General features: G+C 43.9%; 1 long non-coding RNA gene and 1 pseudogene across 2 annotated transcripts in view; both read left to right on the plus strand.

Annotated features, from left to right (window-relative positions):
* The window catches only part of LOC132250654 (uncharacterized), a 199,075-nt gene that overhangs the window by 39,120 nt on the left and 139,615 nt on the right, over positions 1-20,340 (plus strand). The gene's annotated exons all lie outside the window — the stretch shown is intronic.
* LOC132251091 (U2 spliceosomal RNA) lies at positions 17,880-18,051 on the plus strand (annotated as a pseudogene).

Genomic DNA, 20,340 nt, shown 5'->3' on the forward strand with positions numbered 1-20,340 from the left:
CTTTATAGCTGGTTGCTATCAAGCTTTATTTGCACATGTAGCAGGGTCTCCCCCTGTGGCTGGGAGCCCCATCAGCTCAGCTGCAGGGGTGCATCCTATTCAGTCAGGGTTGGGAGTCCCACAGCTGAGGACTCCATGTGTCTGTAAGATGCTATGGAACTCGCAGCTGCAGGAGCTTGCTACTTGCTAGTGCAGGGAGAATCCAGGATGGTGACCCTGGGCTCCCCCTATACCAGTGATAAATCAGTTGTGCCTCTTGCCATGTGACATGTGAATGGCATCTGATGCTGGATCCCACAATCGCACCTTCTGCCATTCACATGTTTCACGGCAAGAGGCAAAATTGTGTGGATCGTGCATTGGATCCTGTCGTACCTTTACCTGAATGTCTAGAGAGGGCCTATATATCAGCTTCGAGGTCCACTGGAGGGCACTGTAGGTTAGCTAGCTATGACATCTTCAGAGGAGGAGGAATACAAGTGTGAATGTTCTCAAGAAGAGCAAGATAAACAAGGTCATAAGGGCTGTGAAATTGTGCTAAACTTGGCTGTATATTACTGCCTCCAGATTGCAGTTTTTTCTGCAGGTAATATTTCAAATTAAATGGTGATGACTATGCCATCTGGAAATTATTTTATAGCTTCAGAGAGCTGAGAGAAGAGAGACAAAGAACAATAAATAAAATGGTAATGTGTTTCAGAAATACTTGTAGATTTAAAATGAGCAATGCCAGATTGCTGAAGGGAGATCCAGATAACATGAGTTTTTCAGGGTGTATTGAAGGTTTTAAAACTGCTGTAATAGCCTGAAAGCAGTATGTGCATAGAAATAGATTTTAGTACAATTGTTTTCATGATGTAGTCTCTGTCTCTTGAGTTCAAACTTACTTTTGAATTAAAAGCTTTGATGGGATATCACCAAGATTTCCAATATTTATCAGTACACAGTTACAACAAAAGTGTACTTTTAAGCATTTTAATAAAATTTCTTTAAAATATTTAATAAAGTAATTCTTCTCCATAAAAGAACTCTCTACAGTTTATTTCCAGATTTTTAAGTTTTAAAGTCACATTCCTCAAGATTTCAAGAATTTATCTTTATGGGATATTAAAATACATTTGCTGTACTGTAAAATGTTGTTTATGCATGGCACAACTTTAAAAAAAAAACAGTATCAGACATCATTCTGAAATTGCAGAACATGTTTAAAGTGTGGTGTTTATGCATTTGTAGACTATGTTAGTAATCAATTAGCTACCCTACTGCTTTAAAAAGTGTACCATATTTTATATTACAGTAAGAAAGACTTTGAATAAGGAAATTCAGATATACCAGTTCCAAGTAATTAAACAATTCATACTTTTATATGCACCTATGCAAATTAAAAGGGAGAAAAGTTATTGAAAACTTTAAGAGACACATCTTTTCATACACCATTGAAAAAAACCTGTTAGGATTAGGAATTACGAAAGACATAACAGGAGCATTTTGTGATGCCCCACACTATTAATGTGTAAGGATGAGATTCACTAGGGCCTGCATAAAGCAGGATTCGTAGGAAGCAGCAGTTATCTACAAGACAGGACTAATAATGAGAAAGGAAAAGAAAGGCTTCCCAGATCACCTATATCTCAGAATCATAAAATAAAAAGGAACTGGGGCATTGGAAGATAATGTTCTTGGACCCAGATCCACAAAAAGTGTTTAAGTACATAAAGTGGAACTTAGGCACTTTAATTCTACGTAGATCTAGGAGTAGGCTCTTCCCTTCCACAAGGCTTCTTTGGCCGTTCTAGGTACATACAAGCATTTGCCACAAATATACTAAGCACAGCCTGAATTAGATGGATATACCTGTCACAACCCAAAGTTGTGATTTTTTGTTTGTGTGCGCGCTTCAGCACCGCTAAATTATTTCCCGCCAATTTGTCACTTTTTTTGCACGGTAGAGTTCTCTGCTGCAAGAGAGAACTCTGGTGCAACGGGGGATTTCCCACCAGATTATAGCTTCTTTGCAGTGTGCATCTCTTTTGCATCGTAGTGATGTACGCTGTAAAGAAGTTCCCGCCATTTGTACTAGGATTCACACCACATTATTGGCTGATTCCTAATGTAGGCACACGTGGCGGCTAGCAATTGGCTTGCTAGCCATACAAAAGGCTTGGGTAGTTTCCGCCCAAGTCGGAGGAGGGAGGACGAGAGAGATTCTGTGTGAAGATCTCCAAGCGCTGCGGACCCAACGCGCCTTCCCTAAGCAGGCAAGAGAGGCAATGGAACTGAGCTTACGGAACTTTCGCTTCTCGCCTCTCCCCGTTGCCGAGCGCAATCCTAGACCTATCCCTTTCCTGTAACTTAGGACCCCCAGAGCCTAAGTAACTCCGGGGAAACTTTTCGAACCTAACCGAACACAATTTTCGAACCCACGGAGTCTTAACAGCTCCGGGGGACCTGGGAACCGAACCGGACCCGCGGAGCCTGAACAACTCCGTGGGAGCAATCTATTTGTCGTGTTCCTCTAGTGAGGATCCAAGCAGGAGCTGTGCCTGGAAACCTATCCAGCCTACACCAATACCATCTTTGGGTGTAAGTAAACAATCTTTTCAATCAACCATTACGCCTCCGTAGCTAATTCTAACTCGCGTGCACTAAACCGCCCCACAGTTCTCTCCAGCCCCGTGTGCCCGGGCTGCCGGCCACAGCCCGTGTGCAACGAAGACGGGCCCGGCTCGCCCCCGGCTCACACATGGCGACGGGAATGAAATTGGAATCGCCGCCGCATATGGTGACAAAGGTGGGATCGGGGCTCGGCCCGCACAATACCTTGCAGAATTTTTCCAATTAGATTAATTTGAATGGAAAGATGAATCACTGATGCACCATTTGAGGCCAAACAAATAAAAATCAGATGCTAGGAATGAACCTGAAAATGTTGAATAGCTCAGAATTACAGGGTGCATCTACATGTGCAGTCAATGCAGTAGTCTAGAAGCTGCACTTTACAGATGTTCTTTCACTTTGCTAGGTAGAGTGTTAAACAGAAGCAGGCAAAGAACAGTGCTCTGTGTGACTGATTTTATTTTTTCATAGTTAAAACTCTAGACTAGAAAAATTATGCAGTCCATAGATTCATAGATTTTACGTTGAGAAGGGACCTATTAGATCGTTGAGTCTGACCCCCTGCCCTGGGCAGGAAAGAGTGCTGGGATCAGATGACCCCAGCCAGGTGTTTGTCCAATCTCCTCTTAAATATCTCCAAGGAAGGGGACAGCACCACCTCCCTTGGAAACGTATTCCATATTTTGGCAACCCTCACCCTAAAGAATATTTCCTGATGTCCAATCTAACTTTGCACTCCTTCAGTTCATGGCCTTTGATTCTAGTTACCCCGCTGGGCACCCTGGTAAACATTGTATCCCCTATTTCCTGCTGCCCCTCCCCCCCGATGAACTTGTAGGCAACCGCAAGATCACCTCCCAGCCTTTTCTTATGGAGGCTGAAGAGATTCAGGTCCCTCAATCAGTCCTCGTAGGGTTTTTCTTCTAGTCCTTTTACCAGACAGGTGGCTCTCCTCTGAACACTTTCCAGGTTATCTACATCACTCTTGAAGTGGAGAGTGCAAAACTGGATGCAGTACTCCAGCTGTGGCCTGACCAATGCTGCATAGAGGGGAAGTATCACCCTCTTAGACATGTTTGTGATGCAACTACTTATGCAAGAAAGAGTGCGGTTAGCTTTACTTATTGCTTCATCACATTGGTGACTCATGTTTATTTTGGAGTTGACTACAACTCTGAGATCCCTATCTGCAGTTGTGCTACTCAGTGTGGTACCTCCCAGGCCATATGTGTGTTGATGATTCTTCCTCCCTAGGTGCAACACATGGCACTTACCTTTGTTATACTGCATCCTATTCTGTTCTGCCCACTTCCCCAGCCTATCTAAATCTGCCTGAATTCACTCCCTGCCCTTTAGTTTGTTTACCTCACCCCATAGTTTGGTGTCGTCTGCAGACTTGGACAGAGTGCTTTCCACTCCCTCATCCACGTCAAATGAAGATATTGAACAGTACCGGTCACAGGACAGAGCCTTGGGGGACTCCACTGCCCACATTTCTCCAGGTAGAAACTAACCCATCCACTACTGCTGTCTGGGTGCGAACCATGAGACAATTTTCCACCCACTGGATTGTGTAATAATCTACTTTGCAACTGCTTAGTTTATTTATAAGAATTGAGTGCAACACTGTGTCAAAGGTCTTTTTAAAATCTAAGTAAGTAAAATCTACTTCTATTCCTTCATCCAAGCATTTTGAGACCCAGTCATAAAAAGAAACCAGGTTAATCAGGAAGGATCTGCCTGCCATGAACCCATGCTGGTTGCCCCATAGCATTATTTTACCTGCTGGTCCCCCGCAAATGTGATCCTTAACAATTTTGTCAAAGGTCTTGCCAAAAATAGACATAAGGCTAACTGGCTTACCAGTTACCTGGTTCCTCCCCTTCTTGAAAGTAGGGACCACACTGGCTCTTTTCCAGTCCTCTGGGACCTGTCCTGAGGCCACGAGTGCTCAAACAGTCACGCCAGTGGTTCTGCTATGACTCCAGCTAATTCCCTGAGTACCCTAGGATGAAGATCATCAGGGCTTGTTAACTTAAATACATCCAGCCCCTCCAAGTGCCCCTTTACTATGTTGGTGCTAACAGTTGGTGGGTTGGTATCTGTCTCGTGCTTACCTAAAGTCCCATTGGGGCGCATGCTTGTATTCGTGTCCAGGAACACAGATGCAAAGAAATCATTTAGGAGCTCCATGTTGGCCATCCTATCTGTTACCAGTTGCCCTAGTCCATCTTGAAGGGGGCCCCTGTTGCCCTGCACTTTTTTTTTGCTTCCTACGTATTTAAAGAATTACTTTGTTATCTTTAACTTTTGCTGCCAGCCTAAGCTCCATTTCTACCTTGGCCCTCCTCACTGCTTCCCTGCAAGCCTGAGCCAGACAGTTATACTCTTCCTTTGTCACTGCCCCCTGCTTCCACAGCCTGTAGACCTCTCTTTTCCCCTCCAGGCATTCCTGGATTTCCCTGCTCAGTTAAGGAAACCTTAGTAGAATTGACCCTGCCAACGGCTTAGGATCTCCCAGAACTGTTTCTACTGTTATTCAGTGACTATGTAGTACACACACATTACTGGCACAGCTTCAACAGGGTGGGTAGAGAATATTCACACCAAGCCTTGCTATTGGGTGCTTATGGCATTTTCTTAAAAGGTGAAAGATGTGGGTTGCATCTTCCTTAGGCCAAGGAGAGTACTGTAACCATTTATTAGATGAGAGCTCTCACCATTCTCGTTCACCTCCTTTTCACTTAGTACACTTATCTTGCATAGCTAATTCATCCATATCATTCATCTTTACTAACAGTTCAAGTGTGCACTCCTAGACATAGCCACTTCTCATACTACTGAGGGTTTCCAGACCTTTGAAGTGACTTTGGAAGTTTGATTGAAGAAGGAAGTTTCCTTCTGTAAGTTCTTGTGCTACCATAATGCTTGGAACACATTTCTTTTTTTAGCTTGGTTGAGGTAAAGCATTTTGCCCTCAAAGCAGAGAAGAGAGTGCAGAGGAAGGACAAAGAGAGGAATCCCAATCTGTGGCCTACTCTCCCCTGTGGAAAGACCATATAACTTCTGTGGATGGATCTGTGGCTCAAGGATTAGACTCTTAGGGCACCTATATGTATGGTCTGGGATGGGGCATGGGAGGGGAGGTATTTTAATTAGAGTGGCTCTCAGAAGCTGCTCTAATTTAAATGACCTCAGTGTCTCATGTATTCAGTATCTCGTGTTTCAAAATGGCAGTGGGGGTGCTTAACTAAAGCTCATTTGAGATTTAGTTAAAGCACCCCTGCCACCATTTTGAAACATGGGGACACTGAATACCTAAGATGCTGTCGCATATTGGAGCATTCTAATCAGAATATTCCAGACTCGATTAATCAAGTCTGCTCTCCCTCATTCTAATCAGAATGCATTGGAGCACATGTAAAACTGCCCATAAGTCATGTCAAGACTCATCAATAAGCTGTGGTGGGGATCATCTTCAGATCAAGTGACTGCCACTGATGATAATTTTTTTAGCTCTTTGGTCATGTTGCTGTCTTCATTGGTCCTTGGATGAATGTTAAATTCCTTTTCCATAGAATTTTACATATTTATTTTCTAGTGCCAGCGGCATTCTTAAAACATTTATAGAGGAATATGAAGATTGTGATGTAGCTCAAGTCAGAAGATGTTAGGACCAAAGTTAGGTTAGCAATTCAAAATTATAAATCCAAAATGAATTCCAGCCCATTAGGGACACAGGTTTATTATATTGAATGGTTTTGGAACCAAATTCATATTCAGATCTTGAGGAAGTGGTGGAGAATAACCTTAGTTTCTGTACAATGTAGAGTAGGGTACTCCCTCTCCAATATCAGAGGGCTCTGGCTGCATACAGACATTAGGTAGAAAAGTAGTCTGAAAGCTGCATTGTACAGATATTCTTTCACCTTCCCGGGATGAAGAGTGTTAGAGAGGAGGTGGCAAAGAACAGTGCTCCCTGTTCTTGACTCCATGCCTGGGAGTACTGCTCTCTGCCTGCTTCTCCTTGACTGTCCTCCCCATCCCTCTTCCCCACTCAGCTGAGTGGCTGAGGCAGCAACTGAAAAGTCAATGTACCTGAGAGCCCAGCTTGGAGAAAACCTCCATATGCCTGACTCCCAAGCCATACAGCTTCCCCTTGCTGCCCAGCTGACCCTGAGCAGGAGCCTTGCTGTATTGGCAAATGTTCCCACCTTACTGTGCACTGGAACTCCATCTTGAGAAACAGGCAAGGAGCAGCTAGGAGCTGTTGTTCTCCTCCCTGTCTATGGGATGGTGTTAACAGCTGCTCCCCATGCCTTCTCCAAACCAGTGATGCTGGTCTCAGGGAGGCATGAGAGCCTTTTCTCTGACTCCAATCCTTCTGATTCTCAATAGAACTTAAGCCAGGAGAAAGTATGCAGACATTCAGTCTCCCTATAGAAACTATCCCAGGAGTGAGTTAACTCTGGTTGTCACCACATTTGTTTTCTCCTAGAGCCGCCATTTTTGCGCTGGGATAAAATGCTTGAAGGTCTGCACACTTTAGGTTTCTATCAGGAAAACAGTGATTCTTCTGGTAGACACTGAATGCCTGCACATGGCCTTAACTGTTGATATTTTACTGGTACTTATCATTACTTGAGGAAATTAGCAGTGATGTATACAGTACATTAGTAACTTAAGTAAGTATCCAAGGTTTCAATTTACTTATCCAAGGGAGAAGTGTATCCCCATATAAGTTCTTTTTCCCTCTTATTTACTTACTGCTTTACATTAACATGTTGAGGAAACCAATGTTAAGTTGAATTAATAAGTGTATAATTCAAAGTGTGCTTATCATCCTTAACTCACCCCACTGTGATTATGGGTTTCAGGGGCTTGTCCTCTGAATGATTTTTCATAGCATGTATGCTTCAATACCTCTGCTGTACTGAGAATTAAAGTAGTAGACAGCAACATCAAGACAGAGTTCTAAAGAAAGCCTTTTACCAATACCAATACTTGTAGCGGTAACCACTAATGATATTGGTTTCCCTTCCTCCTCTCTGTTCAGAAAGGTTTCTTAGTTCTATTGGGATGTGGTCAGTGACAAAAGATCAAGACAGAGATCAGAGAATTTGGAAAAACAAAATCTAATTTTGCCTTACCCATATGATATCATCCCTTTGGATACAGTTGGTAGGGCGACACTTAGTTGGTCTCTATAATATTTATGAACGTATTTAGGTATTTACTGCTGTCTGAGACTCTATCTTCAGATTCTCATCTCGGATATTGCATCAAGGGATCATGGATTTTATTGCTCAGGTTTAATTGCTGATAATGAAGTTAATGTGAACATATAGAAAGAGGAAGATAATTCCCCTGTTTTAGGGAAATAGCAAGCTTCACAAACTCACAAGCTCTCTCTGACCTCTCAAGACCAGACATGAACCAGTCATTCTCAAACAAAAACCCTTCTGTTCTAAACTAGATTCTTGATAAATCTCAACTACATATTTTGACTCTGAAGTAGCTGGTGTTCTTAATTTATAAATAGCCATTTTTCTTAAAGCCTTTTTCTTTTACTTGTAGAGAGTCATGGCTTTAAATTCACTGACTAGCTCATTAATCCATCATGAAGATAAGCCAAATAGGTGAAAACTTTTTCAAAAATTAAAAAATACCAATATGTTTCAAACACTATTTTCAGTTTTGCTAAACTGCTAAGGATTGTTGGGGATAAAAAGGAACAAAAATCAAAATAAACATTTTGCTTTTTTGGTTAGAAGCAGCTTGTGGTTTGAAATTATATTCAACTATATTTTAAATATTCTTTATTTTGAGCTCAATGGAATACTTTGTTTGAGCCTTTATAACTTTTGATTTGCTACAAGTTTAAAAAGTGTTCATTTTGGATCCAGGCAAATCTTTTTATTAAAAAATAACCCTCTTTCTCCACTGAGAATATCTTCAAGTATATAGAGTATCTAACAGGTTCCAGTGTCTCTCCAAATTTTGTGCTGGTCTGTTCAGGCTTTTGAATGTTCTGTTGATGGTTTGGGTTTGTTTCTGAATAGTTCTGTGACCTGCTTGTTTGTATAGCCTCTTTCTTCCAGTTCTGTCCCTTTTGTTGCTTGATGTAGAAGCCATGTTGGTGTGATTGGCTAGACCTTGATTATTCATGATGGCATTACCCTACTCAATTCAACACAATCACTCAGTAGAAGAAAAGGATCTACTATTAGTAGACACAGCCAAACATATTGGATTGTTTATCAATAAGAAAAAGGCAAAACATGGTTGCTTGTGTCACAAAAGGAAATATCTGTGTAGGTGGGAAAATACTTCCTCATTATAGCACATTGCTATGGCGATGTAGTGGCTAAAAATAATCATGTGCCACCAGTGCAGTATAGGCTGTTACTGCGCCATCATTTAGTACTTCCAAAAGGAAATACTAAATGATGGCACAGTAATAATGGCACCATAGAGGCATGTGTAGATGCACCCACTGACAAACAAATACAACCCTCTGCTGCACCACCTAAGGGGAAAAATATTTTTAGTTCTGGATGTATGAGATTTGGTTACCCTGATTGTTACCTTATCTTACATACTAACAACTATTGTTAGTGGTTATAAAATTATTCAGGTCTTTTAAATATTCATCCCACACTCCTACAGTAAAGATATATGTAGGACAGCTATTCTCAAGGTAAAAATATGCTATTTGCATATACTTTTTCCACCTTTTAATTTCTGAGGTTTATCTTGTAATTTTGTTGTACGGTCTGGTAAAAGGACCATCACAGCTGAGTTTGCTAAAACTTTTTAAAATTTTGCATAAATCAGTGAAGTCTCTTTTAACTCTCCTATGTTCTCTAGAGCTTTTGATTTGATGATTCCTTGAAGCTAGATACAGACATTTAAAGAGCCCAAGGCAGAATTGATCTAAGTTATACGGTTTTCTGTAAGCAGTATAGTTTAAATCAGTGACAAACAGAACACACATTCACCCTTTGGTGGGTGGGCAAATCTTAGATTGGGTTCCACCATTTTTAAATCAGTCTACATGTACCAAACATCTGTTCTGTTCCAGGTATAGACCGGTTTCTGATCACTTGTACTGGTAAAAGTGTAATGTCTGTATCTGCTGTAAGTGAGCACCCTAGGTAAATAATTACTTTTTAGAGGCATTTTCTCTATGTAAAGCTTTCCACTGTCTTTTTATGCTAAGAGTGTAATTTGTAACATCATACCTCTTGAAAAGACCTCATGAAACATTTGTCTAAAGATGTTAAATAGTAGTTACTGTAGAACAGTTTATTGAACTGACATATCTCCCTCTTGTCTGATGCTAACTGTGTTGGGCATATGATCACTGTTGCTTTTTTAATGTAGACTGAAATAAAAGGCATTCAGTATTTTGTCCTTCTTGGCATGTCCTATTGCTTAGTTTTCACTTTCTGATTTAATAGTGGACTGACTTTTGCTGTTATCTTTTTCTTACTACCAATTGATTTATAAAATCATAAAATGTATCATTAACTATTCATTAGGCCAGAGAGAGACTGACTGCATAAGGAAGTTATCTGGGCAATCCCCTATAATATGAGATCTATATTTGAGTTCCTACCTCTTCCACATCCCAGGGAAATTGCTGAGAAAATACTCACTAAACAGGAGCCTCCTCTGTTTTTTTTTTTTAATCTGAAATTTTTTGCTAGACCTGTGAAAGATTTTTCAATGAAGAGATTGTATGTTTGTTTCTCCAAGCCCAGCCCTTTCCCATAGAAAGATTCTTTCAACAAATGACATTTTCTTATCTAAAGAATTTTCATAGCTCTGATTTGCAACTCGTTACAGGGAAGACAATTTTACATTGTAACAAAGCCATATAGTCAGTCACTCCTTGTTCTCTCAGTTTTGGCTGTGAAAGAGTTTTGAACAAAAGTTGTATCATTTTTCTTCAGATTTGTGATTATTCCCAGATGTTCTTATTATTGTGTTGACTTATGGAAAAATAATAAAATATAAATATGGTTTCAGTCAAATGTGGTTGAAATTGGCCTTGTTTGCAGTTTAAACTCACCTTAAATATGGTTTTAATTCAGAACATCTACACATAAAAAGAATATTGATTCAGTTTTATTTCATCAAAAGTAAATTTATTTACCCTAATAGTGTGTATTGTCTCTGTATTTGAACCATAGTTTCCTGTTTTTGTTTGAAACAATAATAACTTATGGGCAGATGAAAATTTACAGGGCATATTAACAGCCATTCTAGAAATTACTACAAATAGCATCCAATAGTTACTGACAAATCTTTGATTCCTACTCAGGTTGAATGGCCATAGTAATAGTAGTAAACAGTCCCTAAGATGTCATCCATTTGTATATTAACACATTATTCAAATGACACTTAAAAGAGGCAATACTGCCAATGCTGGACCAAAGCACATGCATGCAGAAAGGAGGAGGAAGTGTTTTCTGGGTTAGAGCTGAAATATGAGAATTGATTATTTTTATACAAATTCGCTTTTCAGTTAAGACATTTAGAGTATTTCTGGGCCAGATCCTTGGCTAATGAAGCTTATAAAATGAAGTAGTCCATTGAAATTGTTAGCTTGAGGATCTAGGCTTTAGCATTTTTAAACAGCATTATTGGGGAAACATTTGCTTACACTGTGATCATGGGTGCAGACAGAAGTGAAGCTCCCAGCCGTAACTCAGAACTAGGGGTTGTGAAGCAGGCACTATTCAATTCAGATTCAGCCTGATTTGGGGGACAGTGATTTGGTTCACTGTCCCAATTTAGATTTGTCTGAATCTCAAGATTTGATTCTAATTCAGAAAATCAGTGATTTGGTCATAGACACAACTTTATATGTTTATCTATGTATCTCGAGGTACCAGGTGTGGCTTGTGAACACTGAGATGGTGGGGTGGATAGAGCATCCCACAGGAGAGCAGAGGGGTCCCCCATGTACTCAGAAGTGGACCCTCCTGCATCCCTCCCAGCTAAGCAATCGGCTGTGGGGGGACCCTGGGTGCCCTCCCAGACCCAGGAGGCACCAGTCACTAAGTTAGGAGGTAGGTGGGGTCCCCCACATGCTCTGCAACAGACCTGGAAGTACTTCTGGTCCACTTCTGGGTCCACTGCCAAGCTCTTGGGGAATCCCCCTGCGCTCCTATGGGATGCTCCATCTGCCCCACAATCTCAGCATTCACGGGCTGTGCCTGGTATCTCAAGGTACATAGAAAAAACATATAAAGTGGTGTCTGTGGCTGAATCTTCGAATCTCTCTGAAATGATCCAGGGGCTTCCGATTCAATTCAGAGAGATTAACAGGCCTTCTGATTTGATTCGGATTTGGAGATTCAGCTGCCGAATCTCCTCCGAATCAAATCAGCAACTGAAGCTTCACACATTCCTACTTAGAATGATTTTTGCAAAGTGTTCTGAGTTAGGTTACCCCAAACCAAACAGAAGTTCACTGTTGGTTCCAAGGGAGAGGGGAATATAGCTGTGGCTGGCAGCCTTCAGCCAGGTTCCCATAGCAACAGCCAGGGCTCTCTGCCAGTGCTTGCTGTTTTCAGAATGGGACGGGGGGAAAAGGCAGTGGGGGGAGCTTGTTCTTGGGGCTCCCCAGATGGTGCTAAAGGGTGGGGGTGGGTGAATAAGACCCACTGCAATACACCCGTTCCACCCCCCAGGGGGGCTGAAAACCCCCCAGACCGAACTCCCTCTGCTGTCTTTGTCTTTCCTTCTTTCCATTCTGAAAACAGTGACAGGCTGGGAGCTCTGCAGATGCAAGTTACAAAAGGTGCTACATTTTGTAACCTCTTTATCTGTTACCTCATGCAATTGGTCATTTTTGAAGCTGTTTGCAGCCATACACTTCTGTTTGGTCACAGCTATAAACTGCTTCCTGTGGCCAGATCAGGTGAAAATTGTCATTTCTGTCTGCAGCCCATGTGGTACAGCCTATGCTTTTTTCTCAGTTCTCAAAATCAGTTAAATACTCATGTTTTGGTGTGAGACATTTCAGCTGAAGAGGACCAAGTATTTCTTTTCTGGTTACTGTAATGTTGCAATTAACATTATTCAGAGTTTTACCTAAGATACATATCCAGATTTGTCCCAGTTTAAACAACAAAATATTTTTTTTGAACAAAGCATTATTAGGCTACTGTTCCAGCCCTGTAAAATCATATAGAAGTTGAACAGCTTGAGGCTTAGGAAAAATTCTGTGAATAGAGCTCAGCAGAGACATTTCCGTGGAACCATATACCACCACCATACATAGCTCTGTCAAAATCAAAATGGTTCACAAAATTGTTTCAACTTTTCATTTGAAAAGAAGCTGGAAAAATGTTCTGACAGCATTGAAACACTGTATTTTGTTTTGCATAATATTACAACATAAGTCAAAGTCTACACAAACATTTTAATTTTATAGGAATTAAATCCACAAAAGCCATAGTGAGACAAGTGAAACTGGGAAATTTGAAATCTAGGGGCATTTTTACATATGTTTCTGGCACAGTGCTGGGAGCATTAATTAGTAAGTCATGCCAATTAAAAGCATCACGTGTATCAGCATTGCCATGCATTCCCACATTTGAAAAAAAAATGGTAGTGGGGGAACTAAAGCTGATCAGACATGTTTTATTTCAAAGTCAGCATGAAGATGTGCAGTGACACATGAAGCACGAGGTTGCTGGCGCTCATTGATTTGTGCACTCCAGAAGACTTGATTAATCGAGTCAGGCTCCCTGCATCTGTGTAGGAGCCCTAGGTCTGTGTCTGAATCTTGCAGCATAGACCTGTTTTTAGGTATGATGGTGTTTACATGGTTCATACATTTCTCCTTCCTGTTACTTGGAATAAGCAATGATTTGTTGATTCAGTAATTCTGTTCCTTTGATCTTTCGCTGTAGTAAGATTTATGGGATGTGAAAGATATTCAGAATATACTTTGCTTGATACATTTTGCTTATTGAAGAGGACTATAAACCTACCTGTGATACTTGAATTTAATCAATATCTAGTTTAATGTGGTATCTCTGAGGTTCTTATCATGGGCTCTCTGTTTTATTTCTATGAATTTTTTTATGCTGCTCATGCTCCTCATTGTTGCTTGAGTTATGTTTTCTATGACTCTTTTTTCTGGATATCTTTTAAGGCTAGGACTATAATTCGAATTTTTGGAGATGGTATGTTTCTGACAAGAATTACTATTAATAAGAAAGCAATTATTATGCTTAGATCCACAGAAAACCGTTTTCTTCTCTACTGCCCAACAATAATGCAGACCTACAACAGAATGTATATTCCAGTGGTTATCTCGTGGCTTTACTGTGATTATAATATATACATATGAAATATACTAATTTAGAAAATCAGATTTCCCATCCGCTTGTTCTTGTGGCAAAATGTCTTTATTGCTTTTTGTCCCTCTCTAGCAGAACTAGCCAAATTCAGCAATGGTCAAGGTAGTTGCTTTGCCTTCTGAGTTAAGAATTCTGTTATTGGCATCTGAGTTCCAAGTGAACAAATAAATTTTGCCCTTATTTAGAATCACGAGGCTCATGAAAGACAACAGGTTTTCATGTTTGTATATAAAAGTAAAATTAACTTCCAGAATCTACATTACTGATGATATATGATAAGGAACGAACACAGCTTGACTTTCAGATCAGAAGGAGAGTTTATTATTGAGTAGTTACTTGGGTAGAGGGGCGGGGGGCATTCTTTCTTGTACACTGAGGCAATTTGAAAAATTGGATACTCCAACTCTAATTTTAGTTTCACTTCTTAAAGCAGGATTATGCCTTAATCTATACCCATATCTGGTACACACATCTGTATCTACCAGTAAAAAAAAAAGTTGCTTAATGTTATGATTTATTTGACCTTCTGTGGCTTTTATATCAGCTATATTTTAAACTTAAGTACCTATATTTTGTAGGGAAAGTATATGGATACAGATGTAGGTTTTAGGAGAATTTGCAGATATATCATAGAATCCTAGAAAATTTGGTTTGGAAGGGGGACCTCAGGAGGTCATCTAGTCCAACCTCCTGCTCAAAGCAGGACCATCCCTAACTAGATCAATACAGCCAGAGCTTTGTCAGGCCAGGCCTTAAAAAAACCTCCAAAGATAGAGATTTCACCAGCTCCCTAGGTAATCTGTTCCAGTGCTTCACCACCCTCCCAGTGAGAGTTTTTTTTCTAATATCCAACCTAAACCTCCCTTGGCATAACTTGAAACCATTGCCCCTTAAAAGAACTCATTACTAATTTAGAAAATAAATATGCTTAGGTTAGTCCTCTTTTCAACTTTATATATTTCTAGTTTTACCGTTAATTTTGCAATTAGCTTTCCTGTTTCTCTTTAACATTTCAATGAACAGTAATGATTGATTTAAAGATGTTATGTGATTCTAAGGATAAAATGTAAAATTCACTGAAAATTGGTGAAAATTTTCCCATTGACTGCAGTAAGCCCAAAACTTCAAGCACTCTATTTTGATATTAACCTTTCAAAGGCCACAGTATGTCATCAGGATAATTATATATAGGGCTTAGTCTGTCTGTCTGTGTGTCTCTGTCCATAACACTTTTGGCCAAGTGTGCATGCGCTGCCAAGAGGGCAACCAGCAATTGGCTGTGTGGGTCCAAGTTTGAGCCACTGCTGGGGAAATTTGTGGCGGTGGTAAACATGCCCTGGCCACCCAAGCAGCAGGGTTTCCCTATGCCTCCCTGCAAGAGGGTGAAGTGGGGGATCACAGTGGTGGCGCCCACCTGCCACTCATCCCTGATGTCCCCCAGAACAGCTGGCAGGAAGGCAGGGGAGCAGAGGTGGGCAGTTGTGGCCCAGGTGTATGTGGAACAGGTCTGAATGTGGAGTGGTGGGGGCAGGGGGTGGACGTGGAGTGATGTGAGGGGGGCACAGGGTTGGACATGGAGTGGCTGGGGGGGAGCAGGGCCGGATGCAGAACAGCGCGGGGGGGATCAGGGCCGTATGTGGAGTGGCAGGGGGGGGTTAGTGGGGCTGGATGTGGAGCAGTGTTGCGGGAGTGAGCGAGTCCAGACATGAAGGTGGGGTGTAGGGATGGATGTGATGAGACGGTGGGGGGGGGGAGCACAGGGCTAGATGCAAAGCTACAGAGGGCCATGGGGCCGGACATGAGGTGATGCTGAGGCATGGGGCCGAATGCAGAGCAGTGGGGTGGGGGTGGAGTGGGAGGGGAGGGGAGCTGGGCCAAATGCAGATCAGTGGAGGGGGGGGATGCAGGAAGTGGCGGTGGCATGGGATGGTGGATTGCGCCACTCTGTCCCTGCCCACCTCCCCCATCATTCTTGCTAGTAATAAATATTTATCAGGGACAAAAGTCACTTAATCTTCAGTGTCTGCCATCTGAATAGAGGCAACAATCTACCCATGTTAAAGTATATGTTGAAGTGTATGTTGAATAGTATAAAGTGTATTTGCAAAGAACAACACTCCCATCAATCAATCAATCAATGCAATTTTATTTAGTTTAGTATATTCAGAAATCATATATTGTGTGTAGGACTTTCATAGTTTTTCATGTATTTAAAAATATCAGTTCTGTTTTCTATTGTTTCCATTATTTCATGCACAAGTATAGGAGGTATCCATTTTTAGCAGTCTGTTGCAACTTAAGTAAAATTTATCCCTATGGAGCTTGCTAGATAAGAAAACTATGAATGTTGAAAAATCCTGTGTGCAAGAAATACATGGTGTACAAGAAGAAGATAAGAATGTAATAGGCTCTGTGTGTATATGGTGCTTTTTCAGGTCTGTGAATATTTCTTTTCATACTGTATCTTAAATCTATGCCATACAGTTCTTCTTACAGAATATACTTGGTTTAGAAGGGTAATTATACTGCTAGAATATAAAGTTATCATATTTATAACTCAAGTTATCTAGTAACAGTGCATTATTTTATGACTAATGGCAATGATATACCTTTGGCAGTTCTAAACAGCCTTAACCAAATCAAAAACTTAGGGGAAAAAATAATTTCTTGGAAGTAAATATCCCTCCCATAGAAAGGTCCTTCACCATCTTACTTGTTATGGATATCCACTGTTTTATATATGTTTATATTGATTTTTACTGCTCTATATTACTGTTTTACTCATAATATATGATTTAGGCCTACATGTGTAAGTTGGCATAAGTTATGTAAAGTTTCCATTTTATTTGTCAAGTCTCCATCTTGTCCCCATGCCCTGTTGTGTAAGTATGTTGTAACCTATGACTCATACCTACAGCTCCTATGTACCTTGGTTCCTGAATGAATGGGAAAGAATGAGGGTGCTTGAGAGACAATGGCAGTAAGTCTAAAAATAGCTCCCTCTGAATGACCAAACCATCAACACCAATACCTGGACCAATGACCCAGCACTTGGAACCACCCTTAGCATTCAAGAAACAAAAGATGAGGCAACCCACCATTGTGCCAAGGCTGCACATGCTCAGTATGAACATCTGGAACCCTCTGGAACAGGACTGGCATTGCCTGGTCATGGCCTTTCCATAGGAGATCATAGGTAGTCTGACCCCCCCAAAAAAGGGTAGTGAAGACTGACTCCTTGGGATGCTATCTCCATCTGGACTGGCACCATGCCACACCATCTATCCACCCAGAGGCCCTGCCAGTGACCCCACTCTGGACAACACCTGTTGGACAAAGATTCCTTTCCAGCCTGGATAGGTAGCTATTACCCCCATCCTCTCTTCAATCAAGGACTTGGACTCGGACTCGGTTTCTTTTCCCTACCTGGACTCTAAACCTTACACTGAGTCTTTCTCCTGCTGCCACTGTGAGTGCGTGTGTGTGTGTTCCAGTGGAACGGAAATCCATTTAATGACAGGCTGAGGAACTGAGGCTTTGGGTTACTTAAGGTCAAATGGCCCCAAAGTTACTCAAGGTCACTGGTGCAAGGGGTGAAACCCTGTGGCAAGGAGGAGACAGCCAGGAAAGAGAGAGGCACACAGCTGGGAGTTTGGGGCTGATAAATGGTGGCAAAAGGAAACAGTCAGGAAACAGAGAAAAAACCAACTCAGGGTTTCAAAATAACAGGTTTATTAAACTAGGCAGGGTAGGCTTCTTCTATCCTATCTGAAAGAGATGACACATTCATGAAGTTTGCCTGCTGCTGAGAAATGGCATTGAGCACATGTACCTGTGTACATATATGATGTTTTAACATTTACTGACTTTCTTTCTTTCTTTCTTTCTTTCTTTCTAAGATCAAGTGTAGTATCTGTTCTTATCAGTTTAATATCTGATATGTCCTCGATGTGAGGACTTTATATTAAATGGATTTTTGGAATTGGGAGATGGACTCTTTCTTTCTTTCTTTCTTTCTTTCAAGATGGCCGCCGACAGCTGAAGCCCTTCTAAGCTCCTCCAGCTCAGGTGCTTTCAGCTCGTTGCCTCGCACTCCCTGCCCCCCTTTTCCTGTCCCCCCCCAAAAAAACCCCTTGCCTCTCCCCACCCTGTCCCTGGGGACACCCTCCCTGCCCCTTCCCCCCACTTTCTGAGCCTTTTTCCCCTGGGCTCTGGCAGCCTCGTTTGCCTCTGCCCCTCCCCCACCCCCGCCTGAGTTGTCCCTTTGATTTCTGCTGCCTCCCTCCTCCAGGGCCCCTTCCCTTGGTCCCTGCCATCTGCCCCTGCCTTGGGGCTTGCCCTGAGCCCCTGCGGGGTTGCTCTGCCCCCCCTCAGGCCGATTTTGGGGCGTTTTCAGCCCCCTCCCAGTCCCAGTCCCCGGGTCAGCCTGAGGTTTTTTTTTTTTTTTTTTCTGCGCTTCGCAGTTTAACCCTGTCCTGGCGAGGAATGGCGGCTCCTACGCCTGGCAGCTGGCATGAGGATGTCTCTCAGGACCTCCCACTGTCTCATGGCCTGAGGGTTCATGCCCCTCTCCATGTGGGGCTCGAGGCTTGCGTGGAGGCTCTGGCCGCCCTCCTGGGATGGCGTACCATCCGCTACGCGGGGCGCGTGAACACGGTCCCGATGATCTATTTGAGCAAGCCCGCCTTGGTTGACAGGGTGTGTGCGGAGGGCCTGGACATTGCGGGCATCCACTACCCTGTCACGCCCCTAGAGACTCAGGCAGTGAGGGTGGTGATTTCCAACGTCCCACCGCACGTTTCCGATCGGGAGCTGGCCAGGGGACTCGAGGCCTATGGGGTTCCTGCGAGTCCTTTTCGCCGCCTGCCGATGGGAAACAAGAACCCTCAGGGCAAGCACGTCCTGTCCTTTCGGAGGCAGGTCTTCATGCTCCTCAAGGAGGGCCCCCAGTCGCTGCCTCGCTCCCTGAGCCTCACGCTCGAGGGGCGGCGGTTTATTATCTATCTATCTGTGGGAGAGACCACGTGCTTCAAGTGCGGGGGCTCCTCCCACCTGGCCGCGCAGTGCCCTCGGAGCAAGGCGGCCGGACCATCGCCGCCTGCGGCAGCGCCGAAAGACAGCGCGTCGACCTCTGGGGCACGCGACAGGCCCAGGGAGGCTGGGAGCTCTTCCTCCCGACCTCCTTCCCCCTCCGTTCCATCTCAGGGGACCGGGGTCTCCAGCGGGAAGCCATCGTCCAGCCGAGGGGCTGGTGCTGCTACCATGGCCCCGCCGCCCCCTCCCCCGTCTGTGGCGCCCCCTGCCCTCGGTGCGGCAGCCCCACCGGGTGGAGAGGCGGACGCCTCCCCTTGCCCCCTGCCTGCCCCGGCCGAAGTGGCTGGGGTGGCCGGGGACTGCGGTGCTGGAGCCTCATCGGATGATGGGGCTCGGGCGTCCTCCCTACCACCCGAAAAAGAGAGGGAGATGAGGGGGGCCTCTCAGGACACCCCATCCCTGACAGACCCCTCCTCGGCCAGTGCCGAGGACCCCCCCACTACAGAGCCGGACCCCGTTCCGGCTGCCACACCACCCGCCCCGTCGGATGTAGCCACCGACGAGGCAGACTTAGCGGGTGGGGGGGAGGGGCCTTCAGGGGTCCTCCTCCCCTCGCCTGTCCCCCGGCCTCCGGAGTCAGGCGGCAGCAGGGATAGTGGCGAATGTCTCTCTTCCGGTGGCCTGGCCCCGGGGGTGGCGGGAGAGCCCGCTGCCCCTTTGGTCACGCCCCAGCCTACCGGAGCAGATGGGGACGTTAGCGAGATGGAGATCCAGCTCTCGGAGTCTCGCAAGAGACGTCGTGAGCGGGATGGCCCCTCCCCCCCCAAGAAGATAGGGAATGTCCTCGCGGAGCCGGTCCTCGACTCGGACGACGAGAGGCGGCTGATGTGCCTGGACATCGAGGGGGTCGACGCTGCAGTTGCGGGCGAGCTCCCGCCGGGGGTGTGGCCTCGCCGCTCTTCAGTAGGCAACATCCACCCCAAGCTGGCGGAGCCCCCCTGGGTCTCTCCTGACTATGGGGGACTCCTGTCCTTGCTGAAGCTAACCAAGGGGCAGAAAAATGTAGCGGGGCACATCACCCAGTGGTGTGCGGACCCCGAAGTGTTTGTCAAGGCTGCCAGGGCGGCAGTCAAGCTCATGAAGCAAGATCGGGGCACACGTCAGATGGCCTACCGTCTGGACAAGCTTGCCCAGAGGGTGAGAGTGGAGTGGGGCCTGGGCGGGTCCCTCGACTAGAGTAGGGCACGGTAGGCCTTCCCTGACCTGTCTGTATTGCCTTGCTCTGCTCTTGGGTGCTCGCTCTTCC

The sequence above is a fragment of the Alligator mississippiensis genome, chromosome 5 (genome assembly GCF_030867095.1).
Source record: "Alligator mississippiensis isolate rAllMis1 chromosome 5, rAllMis1, whole genome shotgun sequence".
NCBI classification, from domain to species: Eukaryota; Metazoa; Chordata; order Crocodylia; family Alligatoridae; genus Alligator; species Alligator mississippiensis.